Genomic DNA, 21,770 nt, shown 5'->3' on the forward strand with positions numbered 1-21,770 from the left:
TTTCTTTAAGTGCAATGGGGAGAGACCAGAGGGGGTTTCAAGAGAAGGAATGGCATGTCCTGGTTTGATTTTGAGGCTCTATCGCTGGGCATGTGCAGCAGATGCATTGCAGGGAGGCACTATTGTCCAGGCAGGAGATGATGGTGGCAGGGAGGCTGATCCCAGACTCCATGAGATCCATCTCTGTGGCGGTTTGTTTCTTGCAACCAAATGTGTGCTGATTATGACCCAGGACTCCTGATGCCACACCTCATGTTTTCCCACTGTGCCCTGAGGTCATCAGTGTAATCAGCAAAACCTTCCTTCCTTTCTTTTATTCCTTGTCTATACTCCCTTTTCTCCCTCTGTGAGTCCAGCGCCCCTGTAATATCTCTCTTCTTGGGGCCCACCGTGGCCTGATGTCTGGGAAAACACCTCATGATCCCTAGTTTTCCCCTTCTTCCTTCAAAACTTACCTGTCCTGCATCCATTCTTTTGAGATGCCAGGCTGATAGATGTAATCTTGCTAGACTGGAAAGAGGTATTTCTTTCAGATATTGTTGCCATTTTTATGGTGATTTTTGTTGCCTTCAGACCAAGCAGGCATTTGCTGAACGTTTTCAGTTGCTGAGTTCTGTGCTGGGTCCTTTCATGTGTTCAGTGCCCTTTGATCCTTACAAACATCCCCCCCTCCCTTTACTCTCTTTTTACAGGTGAGGATGGAGAGGCTCAGAACCTCTGCTCCCTTTTCCTGCAATGAATTATGGGAATATCGGCATAGGTCCATGAGGAGACATAATCTTGTTTTGATGCCCCTCAAGGCTGACTTGAGAATGACATATAAATGCTTATGAAAAGTACCCTCTGGAACTTATCTGGTTTCCCTGAAAAACCAGTAGGCATTTTTAAACACAGCCAGACTCATGTCCCCTGAGGCTTTTTCTCTCTTTGCTTCCTGTGCTAGAAAGGGCTGGTGTGAGGTTCCTGGTTTTGCTGTCTGAGTGAGCAGGAATGTTCCATGTGGCTGCAGCTTTAGAAGCATCAGCCCAGGCAGGGGATATGCAGCTGACCTCCCCTGCAGCCATCACTCCTCATCTTTTCTCCAAGCCTTGTCTTCCATGTGGTTGGGGTCATGAGAGGGGCCATGGCTGAATGGGTGGCCTGAATTTCTTTCTGCTCCGTTTCTTTGCAGTTTTCTGGGTGTGGTGATGATGGTGCAAGGCTCAGTGAACTAACTATAGGCACCCAACCCAGAGGAAGAAACTTTTATCCAGGAAAAAAATGGCTGGCAAAAATGGTGCCCTTTGTCATTCATGCATTCAATCATACATTCATCCACTATTTATTTGGTGTTTATCCTGTGCCAGACCCTGTGTTGAGGACATAAGAGACATATGTGGTCCCCTATCCTCAGGAACTGATATCTGGATGTAGCCAGCAACTCTGACACTCATCTTCTGGGACAATGGTCTAGTCTAGGTCCTTCTAACCTTGCTCACAGACAGCCGCATCTGGAAGGCATAGGCTCCTTAGAGAATCCCATTCACTACTTACATGAGCCATTTATGAAACCTAAACCTGCAATTTAAGGTGGTCAGATGCCTCCCTCCCCCACACTGGGGAACACGGTGGAAGGAGACAGGCTGTTACAGTGTCTGAATTATGTGCACTGGAGGCAGAGAAGAGGAGGGTCCAGCCGTGTTGGGAAGAGTTGGGGAAAGGGTCTTGGGAGTGCAGACAGGTGCCCTGTGCTGGGCCCCAGCAAGTTCTTCTGTGTTTGGCACAAACACGGTATTCGAGGAGATATGGGATCTAACGTTGGACAGGGCAGCCTGAATCGTCACTTGGCTACGTGTAGTGTATGAGTCTGAACAAATATTTTATTCTGTCTAAACCTCAGTCTTCTCATCTGGGACGTGGAGATCAATCCTAGGATTTACTCTCCAGAAACACTATATGTATTTGGCAATATCCTACATGTAAGGAAATTAGCTGAGGTCTTAGGAAATTGCTATTATCATCCTTCATAAATTCTCAGGGCACTGCCAGGGATCAAAAAAGAGGAACCTCAGTCTGGGCTGGTGTAATCAGGGAAGTCTCCCTGAAAGAAGTGAACTTCGGATCTCAAAGCTGGGCAAAAAAAGGGATGGTGTCACTTTTGCGTCCTCCGTATCTCTAGCATCTGGCATGTAAGTCCGTCCTCAGCTTATGTTTGTTGAGTAAATAAATGAATTTTATTTACTTTGGTTAGGACTTTGACGGAGGGGTAGAGTGCCTGCATTTCTGTCTTCCCCGGGACCCTGTTTATTAATGGGATCAAACTATATATACAATCTTGTAGGTTTTTTAAAAATAATATTTTATTTATTTATCCTTGAGAGACACAGAGAGAGAGAGGCAGAGACGCAGGTAGAGGGAGAAGGAGGCTCCATGCAAGGAGCCTGATGTGGGATTTGATCCCTGGTCTCCAGGATCACGCCCTGGGCTGAAGGTGGCGCTAAACCGCTGAGCTACCCAGGCTGCCCACTTGTAGTTTTTTTTTTTTTTTAGGTATGCAGATTACATCTTTTCAGGGTTATGTCAAGGTATACCAGACCAGTGTGGCGCTGCTTCACTTCTGCTGGTATAGACTATACCACAGTTTATTCAAATAACCCTCCTATTGCTGGACATTCAGATTGTTTCCAATCTGTCATTATTGCAAGCAAGGCTGTGATGCTAATTTCTGTGTATACATCTAATTATGTCCTTAGGTTAATTTCTTGAAGAGTCTAATGGGTCAGATGGTAAATGTGTATAACTGTTAAGGTTTTGGACACAGCGCTGTATCACCCTGCCAGCTAATCTGACTGCTAGTCGCTGCCGTGCAAGCCAGTCCCTCTCCATCTCTGCACCACTCATCACTGCCTTGCCTGCTTAGCCAAATGGGATTCATGGGGAGAGCTAGCCTCTCCTTTTTCAAGCCTGCTGGGTATCTGTCGTATCATGTTAGGATTACATAAGTGTGATGTTGAGAAATCTCCTTGGAGGGAAGTTGTTCCCCCAGATGTTGGAGCAAGGACCGGAGTAGGGAGGGAGAGATGCTTGGGGCTCTGAGAGGTTGGGCACGTGGCGCACCCTCTGCCACCCACCACCCACCCACTTCCCAGGTCTCCTACAGAGATACCTTTGTTCCTCCTTCCTCTGCCGCCATGCATCACAGAAATATGTGTCTTCTCCACATTACACTTCTCATGGCTCTCTTGTGGCCACTGCCGCTCTGTTTTGTTGTTTGGAGGTCTCTTGTCTATCTCTCCCGTTGGCCAGTAGTATGGAGGGGTGGAGTCCTGCTCATTTCATAAGATCCCATAAACTAACGATGTAGATATTACTCTCATCCCATTTTACAGAGAAGGATGCTAAGACTCAGAGAGGTGAAGTGACTTGCCCAAGGTCACACAGCTAGTGAGTAGAAAAGGTGAGACTCAAAGCTAACTCCCTTTCAACCATTCTGCTAGGAGCTTGATCAATAGCTAAGCCACTAAATAAGGAGCCAGCTTTCCCTCTGCTCCCTCCCCAACACTAGCTAATAACCAAGACTTGTTGACAGATGCTGGCAGAGTTGAGGAATCTGGTTTGTTCATTTCAAGGAAAGCCAGTGGGTATTTTTGGAGGAGTGCTTTTGAAAGACCCGATAGGAAACATTTCTGCCTCTCCCGACTTCCTTCTCTCCTCCAGGCAGGGGCCTGGCATCTCTTTATTCTGGATTCATTCCTTTTCCATCATAGCTTAAAGCTACTTTTGGAATTGTAGATTCTTCTGTCAAATGTCAGCCCCCTCATCCTTTATGCCTTGATGGGCATCCAGTCGCCTGAGCTTTTTTTCTCAAGCAGTTCTTCCTCACTCTACTCTTTTCCCACTTGCCCAAATCCAACCAGCTCACATCTTACTTCTCGGGCAGGTTTTCTGGCTTCTCCCATCTTGCTCAGCCCTCACCCTGTGGCTAGCAACTCTGGCATTGTTCATCTAGGCTGATGACCTGGCCCAGGTCTTCCTAAAATTGTTCATTTTGAAGATGTGAGCCTCCTTGCCCTATTTAAACTAAATATGCGATTGCGGGTGGTCAGATTTCCCCCTGCCTGAGATTACAGTAAGATAAAGGATACAGGCATCAAACATTCTAATAATAATTCACTTATTCAGCATTGACCAGATGTCAAGTTTGTTCTGGGGCCCGAGAAGTCAGACACTACACTATGTTCTTGGAATATCCAGTGCAACGGGAGAGCTGGTCATGCAGGCGGGGCCCAGGGAGAGGGTTAGCAATATTGTAGGAGCTCAGATGAGGGACCCACATATGGTCACTCTTCAATCACTGCTAGTTATTTATTCTTTATAGACCAGAAGCAGATTCTGGAGGGGACCCGGGAGAGGGAAGATCCTGCATTCTTCCTTCATTTTCTTGCCATAAGACTTTGCTTCTGGGGACACCTGGGTGGTTGAGTGGTTGAGCGTCTGCCTTCGGCTCAGGTTGTAATCCCGGGGTCCTGGGATCAAGTCCCACATCAGGCTCCCCACAGGGAGCCTGCTTCTCCCTCTGCCTATGTCTCTGCCTGTCTCTCTGTGTCTCTCATGAATAAATAAATAAAATCTTAAAAGAAATAAAAAAGACTTTGCTTCTGGATTTTCTGGAATTAACTGAAACAGCCCCCTGAGAGATGCAGTTACTTTGAGGAGGGGAGTTAGGTGAACCCAGCATACCTAGAGGACTGACCTCCGGGCAGATAATGCCATTGAGGTACCGGAAATAAAGAGAAAAGCAAACCTCTTTTTGCTCTGTATCAACTTAAGTACATTTGTATATAAGAAAACATTATGTCGCTACTGGAAATGGAAATACAATATATATCTAATGCACTGGAAAAGAAATATGTAACATTCAAACCTTAAAAATTTGTATCCACAGACCACCTCACATCTTCTTTTGTATTTCAGGCCAATGTGTATCACTCTTTGGAAAATGCATCTCATTGATAATAGTTATAGTCACAGTAGCAAAAGTAATAAATGAAGATGATACCCATAGGGCCTCCTATACCCCAGGCACCATTCTCAGTGCTTTTACATATATTTGCTTGTGTGATCTTAATGACAACCACGTGAGGAGGTACAGTTATTATCCTTTTCTTTATAGATAGGGTCACTGAAGCACAGAGACCTTTAGCAATGTCCTCTGGGCCACAGTGTGTATGTAGTAGAGCCAGTTTGGAACCTAGGTAATCTTACCTTAAAATCTGGCCTTTTGATAATTTCATCACCCTGTTTCTGCCAGTGTTCTTCTTCTACCACCTCTGGTAGTTTGGAGCTAGATGCTTATCTAGACTCTGTGAGGAAGACAGGGAAACTTGGTCGTGTCCATTAGCTCAATGAAATGTCTTCGCCACACAGGTGGGTAGGTGGGGGAAGGTATTGTGGTTCCATTTTATAGTCAAGGAAACTGAGGCACAGAGCATGCAGATGACATGCCCAAAGTCCCACAGCTAGTGAGTGGAAGCCAAGCATCAAGCCCAGAGCGCAGGAAGGCAAGCCCAGGCTTATTTCCTCTGACAATGCCTTCCCTGGTAACACTGAACTGACTGATTAATAAATAATACTTGTTGACTTGTCATAAAAACTTGTCTCACCAAGTCCTGCAGTGTCTTCTCTGTAATTACCCTATTTTCTCCTAAGGGGGCTAATGGGCTTCCCCAAGACTTTCCTCTTTCTCAGTGGGAAGGGATTTTTTAAAAGATTTTATTTATTTATTTGAAAGACAAAGCATGAGCAGGGAGGGGATGGTGGGGAAGAAGGAGAGGGAGAAGTAGACTCCTCACTGAGCAGGGAGCCAGACATGAGGCTCAATCCCAGAACCCCAAGATCATGACCTGAGTGGAAAGCAGATGCTTAACTGACTATGCCGCTGAGGCATCCCTCAGTGGGAAGGGATCTGTCAGGGAACATAGGCCAGTCTCAGGGACCCAGCAATTCTCTTTTCTTGCTCTCCTGTCTTTCTGCTCTATTTACTTGTTTTGTCTTTGACTGACTCCCAGTGATGAGCTGTGTTCCTGGAAAGCTGCCCTGTGACATTTCTTCCCTTTTGTGTTCCTGATGATAGCATTTCCCTGGAGGCTGTCAAAGAGAAGGAGAGAATGAAGGAAGTACTGTGTGCCCCTGCAGTGCCATCCAGCCACTGAGCCTAGTTGTCTGGCTGAAGCTTTGAGCTCGAGTCCTTTCTGTTGTAGGGCCTCCGTCTGTGTGCACATGTGTACAGATGCATGTGTACATGCACATACATACTGTATAGTTTAGAGCAACTTAGGTCTGATGGAAGCACCAGGTCCTCCAGTCCAGAAGAAGCTCAGTTGTGATTGCTAAGACTGATTTGCTGTGGGCTTCTTATTGTGGGTTCCTTTGGTAGACATGCCCTGTTGTTTTCCTGTGGCTGCTGTAACACATAACATAAACTGAATGGCTTAGCACAACACAGATTTATAGCTCTGGAGGCCCTAAAATCAAAGTGTTGGCATGGCTATGCTCCTTTTGGAGGCCCTAGGAGAAGATCTATTTCCTTGTGTTTTCCAGCTTGGAGAGGCCACCCTCATTCCTTGGCTTGTGGCCCCTTCGTCCATTGTCAGGGCCAGCACTATAGTATCTTCAGTCCTATAATCCAATACCACTACACCCCTCACCCTTCTCCTCCCTTTTCCCCTTGTGAGGATTTATGATTACATTGTGCCTACCCAGATAACTCAGGATAATCTCTCCATCTCAAGATCCTTAACTTCATCATATCTGTAAGGTACCATTTGCCATTTAAGGCAATATATTGACCAATTCTGAGGATTAGGTTGTGGACATCTTTGGGGGCATTATTCTGCTCCATTTGCCAAGTGAAATAACATTCTTTCTGTGCCATCTCCATACCCATCTCCCTCAGGGATGGTACATGATGCTGGGTCTTAAAAGTATTTAGATTCACACCCTGAGCTTCCTCTTCTTTGTAGCTGTGTTACCTTGGGCAAGTCACCTGACCTCTCTGTGCCTAATTTCCTCATCTTTAAGATAGGTAATACTTCACTATGCTAAGTTAAGTCATGAATATCACTGAAGTGATAAAGCATGTCACTAGGTAAATAATAAACACCAAAAATAAATGGGAGAGACCATTATAATTAGGGATGCCATATAGCGTAATAGTTACAAACTCAGAGGGCCTCAGTCCAAATCCCAGTTCTACCACTTACTAATGAAATGGCCTCAGGCTAGTTGCTTTAGGCATTTGAGTCTCAGTGTTCTCATTTGTAAAATGGGAATATAACTATTACCATCTGAACACATAGGATTGTTGTGAGGATGAAATAATAATAAAGTGCACAGGAGTCACTCAGAACATAGTGGGTGGCTTTTGTGGTTATTACCATCACCAGCATCGGCTGTCCTCCCTGTGGGTGACTGAGAGACTTAGTGGGCTGCCTCTGGCCTCAGCAGAGCAAGGACAGGACAGGGCAGCTTGCTGAATCCAGAGCCTTGAGAAATCCCACCGCAGTGCTCCATCCTTGAGAGGATCAGAGTCTGGCTGGGTTGAGCCTTGAGGTGTCTGGTTTCGAGGTATCTCCTTCCTGCAGAGCTGTCAGAGCTTACAGCAGCAGTCGGTTCTTTGAACTAAGAACTCTCCAGGAGCTGCCAGGACAGAGCCAGGGCTTAGAGATAGTGACCAGGGCAGTGCAGAGGGTGAGGCAAAATCTCCAGAGAAGGTGGGGCTAGTTCCTAGATGGCATGGTCACCAGGGAAGGTGCAGAGCTCTGGTTTCAACCATATTATCATTTTTAAATTTTGCTGCAAAGCCCTGTTTCAATGAAGGCTTGGGCAGATGCCCAGTATGCAAAACACTTAAAAGCACAGCTGCTCTAGTTGAAACAGGATGTGTGTGGGGGGCACTCAGGCCTCCTTTTCACTCTACCAGGGGCCTCTAGGGGCTTAGTTTGAGGAAGAAAACTAACAGGGTGGCCAAAACACAGGCCTCAGATCAGACATCCCTGCAGCCCTGCCTCTGGTACTATCTAACTGTGAACTTTGGGGTGTCATTTCACATGCTGGAGGCTCAGTCTTCTCATCCAAAAATGGGACAATAAAAGCACCCACCTCAGGTACTTGTGTAAACTGGAGAGAGTGTCAAGTGCTTAGCTAACACACAGTAGGTGTGTAGGCATTTGCAGGTGGTAGCTATTTTCATTTCCTAAGGAGATCTGAATTAGAGACAGACCCTTTCAGAACATGTGCCTAATCCCAGAGGCTGTGAGGTGGGGTAGATGTTCCTTGGGACTAGGAATTAAAAGACCTGGGAAATATTGGTTCCTGATTCTACCACCAGAATCCTGTGTGACTTTAATCCCTGTCTTATTGAATCACTCTTCAAGATGTTTATGGAGGGCCTAGTCTGTGCCAGGCACTGTCCTTGGTGCTAGAGCATGGCCCTGGTACCTGAAAGGCCTAAGTTCCAGACTCAACTATGCCACTTTCTGGCTCTTTGGCTATGAGCAACTCACTGCTCCTCTCTGGTCTTCACTTTCTCCATGTGTAAAGTGAGGGGATCGAACTGTCTCAGTCCGATAATCCAACATCACCCACCCCTCACTCTCCTCCTCCCTTCTTGAAGCTCAGTTTCCTTATCTGTAAAATGGGAGTAATAGTAGTCTCCTCAAAGGGTCATGGCAAGGATTGAAGGAGCTGATACATATAAAGTTTATAGGAGAATAGCTGGTGCAGAATCAGTTTCCAATAAACGATAGCTGCCATTACCACCACCACCACCATAATCATTACCATCATCACCATGATCATGATCATGATGATCGTGAACATCTATACAGTGAAGCTCTAAATGATCACTAACACTCTGATATGTTAAGTCCTACTTTTCAAGGAGAGAATTAAGTGACAGATGTAGTATCTCACCCTGGGCCATCTGAGTAGGAAAGTTTAGAGGAGGGTCCCCAGTAGAGAGAGTTCTCCTTCAACTTTCCAGGTCTAAACAGATCTTTTTTTTTTTTTATTGGAGTTCAATTTGCCAACATATAGCATAACACCCAGTGCTCATTCTAAACAGATCTTGGCTTGCTTAAAGTTTCCTTTCCTTTTCCCATGGTAAGCAAGAATAGGACCCTTGAGATCTGGAACAGTGGAAGCTATGGGAATCAATTTCTCTTTGTATATTTCTCCTTTTAATGATTTTATTTTCTTGTTCAAATAGTGATTTCACTTCAGATCTTTTGAGGATGGGTCTTTGGTCAAAGCTCAGTTGTCAGACAATTTAGACCTCCCATACTCTCCCAACTTCATCTCTCTCACACCACATGCTAAAAGGTGAGGCTTGACACATACCATCCTGGATTGGCTGTCTATTCCTTTCTCCCTCTGTCAAAACATTTGAATTGTAGGAGGTTATGGATCATGGTATCCTTAGCAGCTCACAACTTTGGTGTCCTCATTGTTGCTTTTTATGTTTAGGAAAATTGGGTAGTCATATCCTCTTTACATTTGGGACTTGGCGACATTAAAATGACTTTTCCAAGGTTGTATGGGGGCCAAAACTAGCTCCCAGAAATCTGTCAAATGCTTATTCAACTAAGCCCTTTAGAAATTTACATTTGTTAAGCTTTTCATGCTCTGAATTCTGAGGCACTCAAGATACGGGTCAGAAATCTGAAGCAATGCAGGTGAAGCCAAGTCAGCTAGACTGAGTTTTGGGGGTAGAAACTACTTGGAGGCCCCCACACTGGGGTCAGACTCTTCTCAGCAGAGAGGAACAGTGAAGGTCTGGGGGCGTGTGTAGGAAAGGGGCTGTGAACTTACAGCTCCTGGCTCTGAGAGTGAGCGACAATATTAGAACAAGTGTGTGGTAGGTAGGCTGTCACTGACTTCACTGTGTGATGTCGAGAAGTCCCGTTTCCCCCCTCCCACTACTCCCCCTTCTCTGCTCTAACCATCCAATAACTTAACTTCGCTGCCTGGAGGTTGCGCTTCCCGCCCATCCCTCCGCCGCCGCATCTTAGCGCTGTCCGCGGTGCTGATCGCCAATCTCCTGATTGCCGTTTCGACCAGCGGGGATCTCTGGTGCGCCCAACCTCTCCTCCTGACCCCCCCCCCCCGCCTCTCTTTCTCCAGGCATCTCACACATAAATCACGGGTGGGAGGCCAGCTTGGTTCCCCCTGCGCCGGGAAGCTGCTGCCCCCTCCCTTGCTCACACAGGGTTTTGCAGCAGTGGTGGCAGCTGCCACTGATTCAGGCACTGGGGAAGCAATTGATTTGTCTACTGCCAGCAGCCCGGAGTTGCCTACGCCGACGGACGACAGAGAGAAAGAGAAAGAAAGAGAGAGGAAGAGGGGTGGGGGGAGAAGACTCAGAGCAAAAACCTTCATCCATGTGGAGGGCAGTCTGAGGAAGCCTGTCCACTGACTGGTCTGAGTTTTCTCTTCTTCTGACCGTGATATTTCTTTTCGTCTTGATCCTGCATGATTTAGGGGTAGTTGGTGTGTGTGTGTGTGTGAGTGTGTGTGTGTGCACGCGCGCGCGTGCTAGTGCTTTGATTTTATTTTGGGAAGAGTAGGGGAATCAAATGAACAATTTTCTTTCAGGCACCTCTACTGAGCTTTCAAACCAAGTCATCGGGAGTTAGTATCTTCCCACCCCAGCAGGGAAGGGAGGAGTTGGCTCACCCATTCCCTCTGCAATCCTCTGGTGTGGAGGTAAGTGCTATTCTTCTCAATTGTGTAAATGGGCTAAGGGTATTGGAATCCCAGTTGGGATGAGGTGTGCACATGAGCTGCTTGGGATGAAAGGTAGGTAGGGGAGGGAGGGAGGTTGAAGAGCGACCACATTTATTTGCCCACATTCTGCAGTGTTTGATCGCCTAAATGGCACCCCAAAGCTAAATGAGATTTCGGCTCAGTGCCCAGGGAAGGGGTAAAATATGCTCCTGTTTTAGGCAATGCGATCAAAATTGTGGCTTCTGCCCAATTTACCCTCTCCCTTGCAGCAGAAGCTGTTGAAAGTAGCCAGCAGTTCTCCGAGTGGATTAACCCTTCGTAGGCTGGCCAGCCTGCATGGAGGGGTCTCTGGTGTTCTGATCCGTGGGTGGGCACCTTTGCCCTGGATGGGAGAGCATCACCTGAGGCCGAAAGGTTAATCCTTGTTGAGGGTCACCTAGGCACACCAGGTGAGGCTTGCATAGGAGAGGGCTAGGACTGTACCATCTTCTAGTACAGCTGAGTAATTCAATTGTAGTGATTTTTGCAAGCTTGGCTGTTCTGAGCTTCCTGAGATGGGAGAGCTGGGAACCATGGAAGGACCACATTTTGCTGGGAATGAGTGGTCAGGCAGGACATAGGGGAGCAGCCAACAGCCTCTGGAGCAGACGATGTTTTATTTTCACAGGTGGTGTAACCTGTAAGTGATTGTATGGGGGTGCATCATGGCACCAGCCTGGAGGACTCCATCCTAAGCCTGTCTCAGAGTAGGCAAAGAAGGGAACAGGGTTTGTTCTGATTCTAGGGAAAGACTCCTGTTTCTGGCTTTGGATCAGTTCCAGGGCAGACCAAACCCCACTCTAGTTTCTTTATATGAGATCCTGATGGGATAAGCCTGCACCAACCTGTTAGTGAGTGGAAAGTTGAGATTTCTTGTAGCTGAATCCAAAAGCTCACATTTAATTTTAAAACACCTTTGCTGCTAATCTGTGACCCATAAAAAAGGAGATTTCTCTTTGCTTTCTGCTTTGATTACATCTACCTTTCTAGAAATAAATGTCCTTATTTTTAGCATCCTCACTATTATCTCAGGGGCCACTTCAGTCTTCTGCACTCCCAAGGATTTCTCTGTAGGTTCTTGTTCTTGATGGTGGGAGGAATAAAACATCAGCCCAGAGACTGGCAAGCCTGAAACATAAGCAGGGCCCACTCAGTCATTTTCTCCAGTCCCAGAGCCAAGCGGGGATGCCGAAATCCCAGGGCATGTGCCTGCTCAGGTAGACCATATGAGGCAAAGGAGGTGGGCTGCATGATGATTAGTGTCAAAGACGTGTCCTCAAAACCCCACACTTTTCTCACTGGGTGACCTTGAGGAGGAAGTTGCCTTAATTTCCTCCCTGGGAAGCCTCAAGTATGAATGATTGACATGCAGAAATTTGGTTCAGATAAGGAGCCATGAGATCTGGCTGCTGGTGAAATTTAAAATTTCGAACTTTGGCATTCACTGGTCAAACTGGACAATGGCTGGGGCCCTGGAGTGGAGGGCTCTTAGGAGTTCCCTATTGTGCTAAGTGTTAACTCTTTAATTGCTGGATTATGGGGGAAGTTTGGAGAGGAACTAGGAGAGTGTCAGGGGAGCCACGGGAGCCTCAGTGCAACATCACCATCTGGTTCAGCAGTATTTCAGTGTTTTAACAACTGGCTTAACTGTGCAGAGCATGCATGTTAGCCCAGCGGAGGTAGCTGGGACTGGGTTGTTAACATGTGGGTGCTTTGAAAACATCTCCTTGCTGCTTCTCAGCCTTACTTCCTTGGGGGTGGCTAAGATCCAAAAGGCTGCCCTCCCTCCTCCCCCATCACATTTGAAATGGTGCATTGTGGTGCACCAGGGAGAGGGAAACAGAAGCTTCTGGAAAGAGACTTAGACTTGGACCAGGAGACCTGGGTTCCATCCCCAGCTCTGCCTCCCCTTTCTGGGCTTTAGTTTCCCTGAATGTGCAATAAGGCACATGGTCTAGGTGACTCCAGGGCCCCTTCTAGCTCTGTGGATCTGGGACTATGTGAGGAGTGTATGTACAGGCATACTTCTAGGACTGGTTTGTACTGTGTTTGGGAATTTATCACATGTGTCAAGGAGGCCTGTTTGGGGTGGGTTGGGATTGGGGGTTTCTTGTGAGAACTTTGCTGAGTTCCTAGAATCTTGTGCTCAGCTGGAGAGGGGTCTGCTTTATTTATGGCCTCAGATACATAGACATACAGATGTTGTAGCATTTGAAAGCTCTATAGAGACTTATCCCAGGGGTGGCAGCAAGGACCCCTTTGAGAGCCTCCACTCTGAAAAGATGCATATTCACACACACACATACACACACACACACACACACACACACACCACCTGGGGACAAGTGGACCCTCCCTAATGCTCATCTGAGCCCTTCAAGTTTAGAAACTCTGATCAAATCTGACTCCTTCGGGCAGCAGCAGGGTTGGGGCTGGGGTGGTGGGGAGCAAGAGAGGGAAGGCAACTTGTCTAAGACCACACAGTAAATCATGGCAGAGCAAGATGCACATCTGCTGTCATGGAGACAAGGCATCATCCCTTTACTCCTGGCTCAGGCAGCCCCCACTCACCCCACCCAGCTGGATTCGGAGGGAGGACATTCTGTGATGTCTCTCCAGCCTGTGCTGGTGATTGGGAAGCCTAGCTGTGGAGACAAATACGGACATTTCCTTTCTCACTGGTGGGCGAGAGGCAGCAGCCAGAGGTTTTGCAATTCTAAAAGGTGCCCTAGGAAGACTCTCACCAGCTTGCTCTGCGTCTCCTCCTTTCCTACAGCTTGTATACATCCTAGCTGCCTGTCCAAGACTGTGAGTTCTTGTCAGGGTGCTCTGAGCACTTATTTGTAGGATGTGGTATTTACTCTTTATTTACCCCCACCCTGCCACCCTAAGGATCATAGAGGATTTGTGACTTTCTGATAAAGACCACCACAACATATGGTCCTATCTTCTGTTCTTTATCCCCTTTGAGTGGGGAGCTAGTCGTAAAGGCAGATGAATCAGGCTTTGATATGAAGACCATGAGAAGCAAACAGTGTGGTAGATTTCTGTTAAGTGCTGTGGCTGTAACCTGGGATAAAAATAAATCCAGGACCCAGTAGTGGTAGGCTGGAGCTGACAAGCTTAAATTATTCAGCTGCCACCCAGGATGGAGATCCTTTTGTGCTGGGACTGTGAAGGAGGCACCATAGAAATAGGCCCCTCTCCTTCCTGTTCTCACCCCTCTCTGCCTCCTTAACCAGCCATTTGAGGGACTGCAGTGTGGGACTCTGGGAGAAGCCAGACCTGAGTTCAAGTTCTACTCCAGCCCTTCCTTGCTGTGTGATGTCAGGCAAGACTCTTAACCTCTCTGAGCCTCAATTTCCTCAGTGAAGTATATTAAGGTAGTATGGCATGGTGGCTAATCGTATGGACTCTGAAAATAGCTCTCTTGGGTTTAGGTCCCTCCAGTTGGGTCATTTCACTTCTCTGAGGCTCAATTTTCCATTTGTAAAGCAAAAATACTAAAGGGATTATAAAAAATTTGAGTTAATGTTTGCAAAGTACATAGTACTGAGCCCAGGAGGAGTAAGCAACATATGTTAGCAATGGGGTTGATGTTGGTGATGGTGAGGTAACAGTGCAGTCACCCTGACTGAAACAAGATTAAGGAGAGGTAGAGGAAGGTGAATCCTGTGGGCCAGTTGTGTAGCTTTAGGGCCCAGGAGAGAGAAGACAGAGCTTGGAGACAGAAGACTTCTGGTCCCACTTATTCCTTATGTGATGTTTGTGCAGTTGCTAGTGAGGTCCCTGGGACCTCAATTTCTCCATCTGTGAAATGGGCATAATGACCTCCTTTCCTTAAAGCCTGTGAAGACCTGAGGAAGCAGGCCTTGTGAATGTGGTGGTCAGGCCCTGGAGGAAGGGATCTGGGAGGAGAAGCCCTACTGACTACTCTGTCTTTTGTTCCTCCAAATCCTTGGGAGGTTTTTGCTGAATCATTGCAAATCACCAGCTCAGAACCTGTGAATTTTTCCTAGGAGACCTGAGCTTTCCCTCACTTCCCTGCCATGGAGCTTCTGCATAGGGCTCCGGAGATGCCACAGGCCAGATCCATAAGGGCCAAGGCTGTGCATCCCAATTTTTAAAGTCAAGGTTAGCACACAGCTGTTGTTCAGCAGTGACTTGCATGGCTGCATGCATGAATAAATGAAGGAAACCTCAGTTGGTTGACTAGTGGACAGGCCAATTTGAGGAAGTGCCTTTGACCCATGGTCCAGCCAGAGGTCTGCATACAGTAGGCACTCAGTGTTTGTTGATTATGATGAGTCATTGGTGCAGAGTTTAGAAGGACTTGGCTTTCATCTCGTATCTACAACAGGCAAAGGCAAGGCCTCTCTCTCCTCCTACCAGAGAGCATCTCTGACACTTAACTTGTATACCATACATTTATTGAATACTTACAGTATGCCTGGCACCATGGTGGGTATTGGGAATAAACTGGTGACAAAGACACAATCTTTTGTGGGACTTAGATTAAGGAAATGGCTGCCTACAATATGTAAGCCTTTGGGGGGTGGTACAGAGGGAGGGTTTCCTGGGCCACCCTCTTTAGGGTGTTTTCACTCAGTTCAGTGACATCTGAAAGTCCATTGTTAAAGCTTCGTTTGTTTTGTTTGTCTTAAGGCTTTGCTCTTGGCCAAAGAGCAGATGCTTGGGATGGGATAACACATCTAGCCTTATTAGTCATTTACACTTTACTGAGGGGGAGTTGGAAAATCCCTTCCAGAAAGTGAGGGGAGAGCTTTTTTGGAGTGGGGATGGAGTCTGCACACACTGAACTTGCAGGTAAAAGAAGGGACAAAAGACAGCAAAGGCACATGTTTCTGGATTTACCTTCTGCTGGGGGTAGAAAGCTCTCGATGTCTAAGAGAATCCAAGACAGATTCCAGGGGTGTGCCTTCGACCCACTCCATCAGAAGCTCTGAGTGCAGGGCCTTGAGACAGTGTTTGCACAAGCCTCCACTGCTATAGACAAAGGAGTGTTTTTGAAATGCAGAATACTTTATAGGGGTTAGTTATAACAGGTCTAGGTGTGTTGCAACCCGTGGACTTTCTCCCAGGGTTCTCTCCACTGCTGCTCACCATTTCCCAAGGGGCTGAGCAGGGTAAGATCCAGGACTGTTGCCTCCCTAGCACCCAACCACTTACTCTCTGCCACCGAATCCCTGTTTCCCACAGGAGCACGAGCTTGATCTAGCAGTGTTGACCCCATTCCCTGCAACTTCTGAGCACCCAGGGATGGGGGTCACTTCTTTCTCAGGCAGGATCTAGGGACTTAGGTTTTTGGATGGCTCAGTGGCGAGGCAGCGGTGATCAGTCTGCTCTCTAGCCTGGCCAGGCCTTTGGGATTTGAGAGAACGGAGCTGGTTCTCAGCCCGATTTGCTTTCCTTTGGGGCCAGGGAAATGTGGGCTGCAGCTCCACCAAGGCACTGTGCTGCCGTATGCAATGTCACCGTGGTTTCCTCGAAGTAATTGTCTTGCTGTCATTAGTTTTAATGACATAACGCACGCTTATATCTCATTGTAATGGAGCCGTGTCAGACTCTGGCTTAGTAATCCAGTTAGTGAGCAAGATAACATGCCTCAGGAAGCTGGGGGTTTTGCCCACCCCTTTGCAATTAATCAACAAGAGGAAAACCATCTGACAGCATCACAATGATGTGTGGTTTGGGAAGGGTTTATTTAGAGAAGAGAGGGGGGAAAGTCTCCTCATCTCTCAATATAATCTGAGTGAGTTCATTCAGTTGCCTTTTTCTTTCTGTTTTTCTTCCTTTCTTTCCTTTTTTCCCTCTTTAATGCACCTACACAATGACAAGCAACGACTTGTGAATGGAAGCAGCTCTCAGTAGAGAACAGATTATGTAAGCGGGTTCCAGTGCCAGCCGCTGACGGCGGGGTGGCGTTCTGGGGCTGCTGGGAGGAGAAATGATTTCTCAAAGTTTATCGGGAGGCCTTCCATGCGAGATGCTGCCAAAAAAGCATCTGTGTGGTCCATTCTGGCCCTCAGCCTTCCACTTGTGCCCATCCCCCTCTACCTGTCAGCTTTTTCCTTTGTCACTCTAGCGCCACTGTGTCCCCAAATTTTTTTCTCTCTGGATCTCTTTCCTCTTTTCACCACCTCTGTCCCCTTGTCCATTTCTGCTACCCTTCTAAAATCCTCTGTCTCCTCTCTCCTGTGTCCCTGCCCATCTCTGCCCCTCTTTTTTTCTCACTCTCTTGCTGTCTTCCTCTCCTTACTCCTGCCCTGCCCCATCCCATCTTTCTCTTATCTATGTCGATACACTGTGTGGCTTGTGAAGGGAAAGCACTTGTGAGCCCCCGAGACCCCAAGTAGGGTGATCAACAGTCCCAGTTTGCCTAGGACAGAGGATTCTTGGCATGCTGGGCTCTCCGTGTGCTCAAACTAGAAAAGATTTGGGCAAACCAGGGTGAGTTGAGGTCATCTTAGCTCTATGTCAAATGCTTGGAATTTTGAAGAGTTCTCCCAAGACCAGAGACGTGGCTTTCTGGGGGAGTTACCTACTCTCCTACTCAGGGGGAGGGACACAGTGGTCTCTGAAGCACCCACCCTGCACCCCACAGCATCCTCCGCATGACTGGAGAGTAGAGACTGCCTGGGTCTGCAGAGGCCAGTGGTCAGTCAAGGGCAGGGGGTTGACTCCCTCCTCCCTCCCTACCCCGTTCCCCCGGCAAGGCTGACCACCCAGCTAGTTATTTGTTCATTTGTCACAAGAGGGGATCCAGTCAAAGATTGCAGATGGTTCTGTGCCAGACATCCTCACACTTGAGCCTTTGTCAGAATTCTCTGAAGGGTGGTTAAGTCAGACTTTCTGATTCTAGTGGAACTTAGAACCACATATCATTTCCAACGATGTAATTGCTGCCCGCTCCAGGGACCCCACTTTGAGAAGCACTGCTTTTGGCCAATTCATTCCCAAATATTTATCATTCACTACCATGTGCCAGGCACTGCTGTAGTCATTGGAGATTCAGTGGTGAACGAGACAGAGTTCTCTACCCTCCTAGAGCTTACAAAGGCAGTGAATAAATAAACACATCAATAAAATGATTTTAGGAAACCATAGGACATGATAGAAGAAGACAAGTGGTAGGTAGGGGGAAGAGAGCTAATTTAGTTACATATAGATTTAAAAAAAAGGGTAACCAGGGGAAACTTTCAGGGATGGCAATGTTTGGATTGAAAGTTGAGATTCTAGAAAGAACCAAAACAATCCAGGCTGAGAGAACAGAAGTACAGAGGCAGAGACAACTGTGGTGTCTTGAAGGAATAGCAAGAAGACCAGTGTAAGTGGCAGGAGGGGAAGGTGAGGGGAGCGAGGTGGGCTGGGGGCTGAGGGCTAAGGGCCAAGTCATGCAGGACTCCAGTGCAGACAAGGAGTCTGGATTTGATTTTATGCCAGGGGAGGGTTCTCATCAGGAAAGTGAAATGATCTAATTTACAGTCTTGGTCATGATCACTTTGGTTAGTGGAGAAAGGACTGCAGGCGGCAATGGTGGAAGCTGGGAAACCAGAGATTGGGGGACTAGTGATGGGGCCAGGTGGTGGCAAGGAAGAAGGTGGTCAGATTTTTGTGGACTTTGCAGGATCACAGATAGGTCTTATGGAGGGATCGGATGTGGGGGTGTGGGAGGAGTCAGGGCCCACTCCCAGGGAGACAGGACCTGTTATTGTCATTAATGCAGCAGATCTGAATCTGGGGATGTGGAGAGGGACCTTGACTGCAACCAGGGACCAGTGGCTTAAGAAGCAAGAGCAACGGCATATGCCAAGTGAGGGGGGTGCCTTTTAGGGAGATTGCAAATGCTCCTTCTATGCTTGCTAAAATGCACCATCCCTCTCTCCCCAGAGGGAAAGGCAGCAGCTCAGGATTTTTTCTTTCATGAGCAGTGGCTGGATTAATCTGCCAGTGCTAAGCAACATACTGGAAGTGGCTTCTGCTGCTGCCATGTCAGGCAGGGACATGGCCAAGTATTTCCCCCAAAGGTCTGGAGTTGGGGGGCTTGTGGGAAGGGCTGCTAGGCAGGATGGAAGACACGAGTTCCTGGCATTTGAAGCATTCTCTCTGATTGTCAGAGACCTCCATGTTGTTCACCCAAGCTGGCTAGCCCTGGCCAGAGGAAGTCATCAGCATTGGCACGTCCCAGAAGCCAAAAGCAAGATGTCCCCACCCCTAGAGGGGACATGTAAGGTGCAGACCAATAACACACTTCCTTTGCCTCTCAGAAAGAGACCTGCTGCCATTTCTTTAGATTTGTTTTTTTCTGCCCCCCACCCCTGCCCTCCTTGGGAGGGTTTATCTGGCTGGGACAGGCATATGAATTCTCTGTGTCTTATCTCCAGAGGGGTCTGGGTGCATGACCTCTTCTGAACAACACGTGCCTCTTTGGAGATGAATCCCCAGGGAGAAATAAATAGCGCTCCCATGCTGGTGGCCAGGAGGGGGCTTTGCTCCTGGGATTATAGTGTGAGGAAAGCTGGCCTCATTTGTAGCCTCTCAGTTTTCCACTGAGAACTCATCTGCTTCGTAAATAAATTTTTGTTCTGGCACAGGTGCTGACAATGAAGTTTTTTCCTCATTTCCTAGGACAAGACCACCCTTGAACCCTAAAGATTTCCTTCTCAAATTTTCATTATTTAATCACCTTATCCTCATAGGCCATTCCTCTCTCCTCGCAGGCAACCCGTCTATCCCATTGAACGGACATCTCTTTTGTTTGTAAATGCACCTTCAAAATATGTACTTCTAACTTATATGAATGGTATATATAAACCTCCTTGTTGCTCACTTGTTTTTTCACTCAGCACCGTGTTTTTAAGATCCTTCCATATTGCAAAACATGCATCTAATCTTTTGCTTCTGATTGTTGCTATATTCCCAGGCATTAACACCCACACATTTTACCCATTCTCTTATGTTAGCCTCCTTCCAGGTCCCTGGAATATATCTGGGACTTTCCTGCACTAACCAGCTGGGGTTTCAGGACACAGAGACTTATTTTAATAGAGATTTAATAGTCACTGGGGAGGTGCGGCAAAATGCTTCACTGTTTATCCTTTGATTGTTTGCTCAACAAACACTGAGCACCCACTCATGATGCCCCATGGGTATGGAGAGGGAGGCAGTGGTCAAATCGGTAGGGTTTGGAGCCAGGCAGATGTGCGTTTGGATCAGATTGTAATACCCACTGGCTGTGTGACCTTTGACAAAGTGACTTTGCCCCTCTGAGCTTTAGTTTCTTCCTCTGTAAAATGGGGAGAATGATAGTATTCATTGGATAAGGTCGTTGGAAGTAAAGCGAGAGGATGCATGCCATTGCTTTGTGTGATGAAACTTTTTTTAGTTGGCACCCTGCTGAGGGAGTGGATAAGTAGATATTTATTCCCCTCCATGTTCTGCTGGATCTCCCCTGTGTGGATGTGTGTTGGGGAGCAGAGTCCTGGCTGAGGCCACCCTGTTGAGTAGTTATTTCTCCATCTATGTGGAGAGCCCCTGGTCCCATTCCAGAGTCAGCCACATCAACTGCCTCTGTGTAGCCTCCAAGACTGGGGTTTCTCCTCTAACACTGACATGGCTTCTGGAAATCGACTGGTGGTAGCAGACAGCCTCGTGTTGGTCCTGAACACACTCAGAGGGTAAAATACCATAGAAGTTGGTAGTGAAGTCTTCAAGTGGCCAGAAGACCAAAGGACCCCCCCCCCCCCCACACACACATAGGCCCTGGGACTGAACAGAATCCTGCTCTGGAAAATTTTCCCTCTGGTTGTCATGGCAGCAGGTGTGGGATGGGAGTCTTCATCCTGGGGAGGCACCACAGGTCTGAGATTTCTGGTTGACACAGACTGTAGAGTGGCCTAAGTCTCTACTGCAGGGGGATCTCTGATGCAGGGGGGTGTCCCTGCCTGCTTGTAGCATTTCACCATCCTCTTGCTAAAAAGACCAGTGAACTAAGAGTATCCAGCTGGGTTCAAATTCTGGCTGTGCCACCCAGGGGTGGTGCTCCAGAGCTGCACCTTCATACAGGAAGCAAATGAATTGGCTCTTGTCCACAAAGTCACAGAGCAGTGACAGGGGGCTCGACCTTGTGCTTTGCACGTATATAAGTGATCTCTTCTAATCCTTGCAGGGCATGTGAAGGAGGCGTTGCTTTCATGCCCATTTTGCAGACCAGACTTCTGAAGCTAGAGAGGACAGAGAGGTCTCAGTTCCCCAAATTCACACTGCCGGTCAAGGGTAGATTCAGGACTCGAACCCAGATCTTTTGGACACCAAAGTCAAATACAGAATTTTCATAGCGAAGAAAGGAACCTCCCAGGGCCTCATTCTTCTGTTCTGTAAAATGAGATAACCAGTCACCACTTATTGTTAGGAGTTGTCATGAAGATTGAGCAGCTTAGAATTTCTTTCTTTAATATGAAGCTCTGCAGCAATGGATTCTGTAGTCTTCAGTTCCTCCTGGCTTGGATTTGAGATCTTAAGCATGAATGTTATTCCGATGAAGGACAGGAGGGCACTGATCAGCGATTAGAAGCATAGGCACTGCCTCCACATTGCAATTCGGGCTGTGCAACTTGCCAGCCTGTGACCTTGGGCAAGTTACTTGGCCTCTCTGGACTCCGTTTCCTCCCCTGTGAGATGGGAATAATGGCGCCTTCCTCACAGGGGTGCTGTGAGGACCCTTTGAGGTAATACATATCCGAAGTGCCCAGAACAGTGCCCAGAATGTGTATACGCAACTGCATAAACGCCAGCTGCTTACTATTACACAGAACTCTTTTTTTTTAAAAAAGTTACTTCTAGAGTCAGTGTTTGTTTTTTTTTTTTTTAAGTAACCTCCCAAAAAGGAGGGTTGCACTTATGGATTCCATTTACAGATGAAAGAGGTAAGCTCCTTGGGAGGTAAA

General features: G+C 47.3%; 1 protein-coding gene across 7 annotated transcripts in view; it reads left to right on the top strand.

Moving 5' to 3' along the window:
• The window catches only part of RPH3A (rabphilin 3A), a 265,480-nt gene that overhangs the window by 155,700 nt on the left and 88,010 nt on the right, over positions 1-21,770 (top strand). For 2 of the 7 annotated variants that reach the window (XM_072802590.1, XM_072802597.1), the window contains exons 1-2: positions 10,153-10,456; positions 10,633-10,743. The gene's annotated coding sequence lies outside the window, so the exon portion shown is untranslated. Of the gene's footprint in view, positions 1-9,972; positions 10,111-10,152; positions 10,457-10,496; positions 10,521-10,632; positions 10,744-10,789; positions 10,837-21,770 lie in introns of those variants that run through there. The other 5 variants (XM_072802595.1, XM_072802592.1, XM_072802591.1 and 2 more) reach the window with 4 other exon arrangements.

Source organism: Canis lupus, chromosome 27 (assembly GCF_048164855.1).
Source record: "Canis lupus baileyi chromosome 27, mCanLup2.hap1, whole genome shotgun sequence".
Classification (NCBI taxonomy): Eukaryota; Metazoa; Chordata; class Mammalia; order Carnivora; family Canidae; genus Canis; species Canis lupus.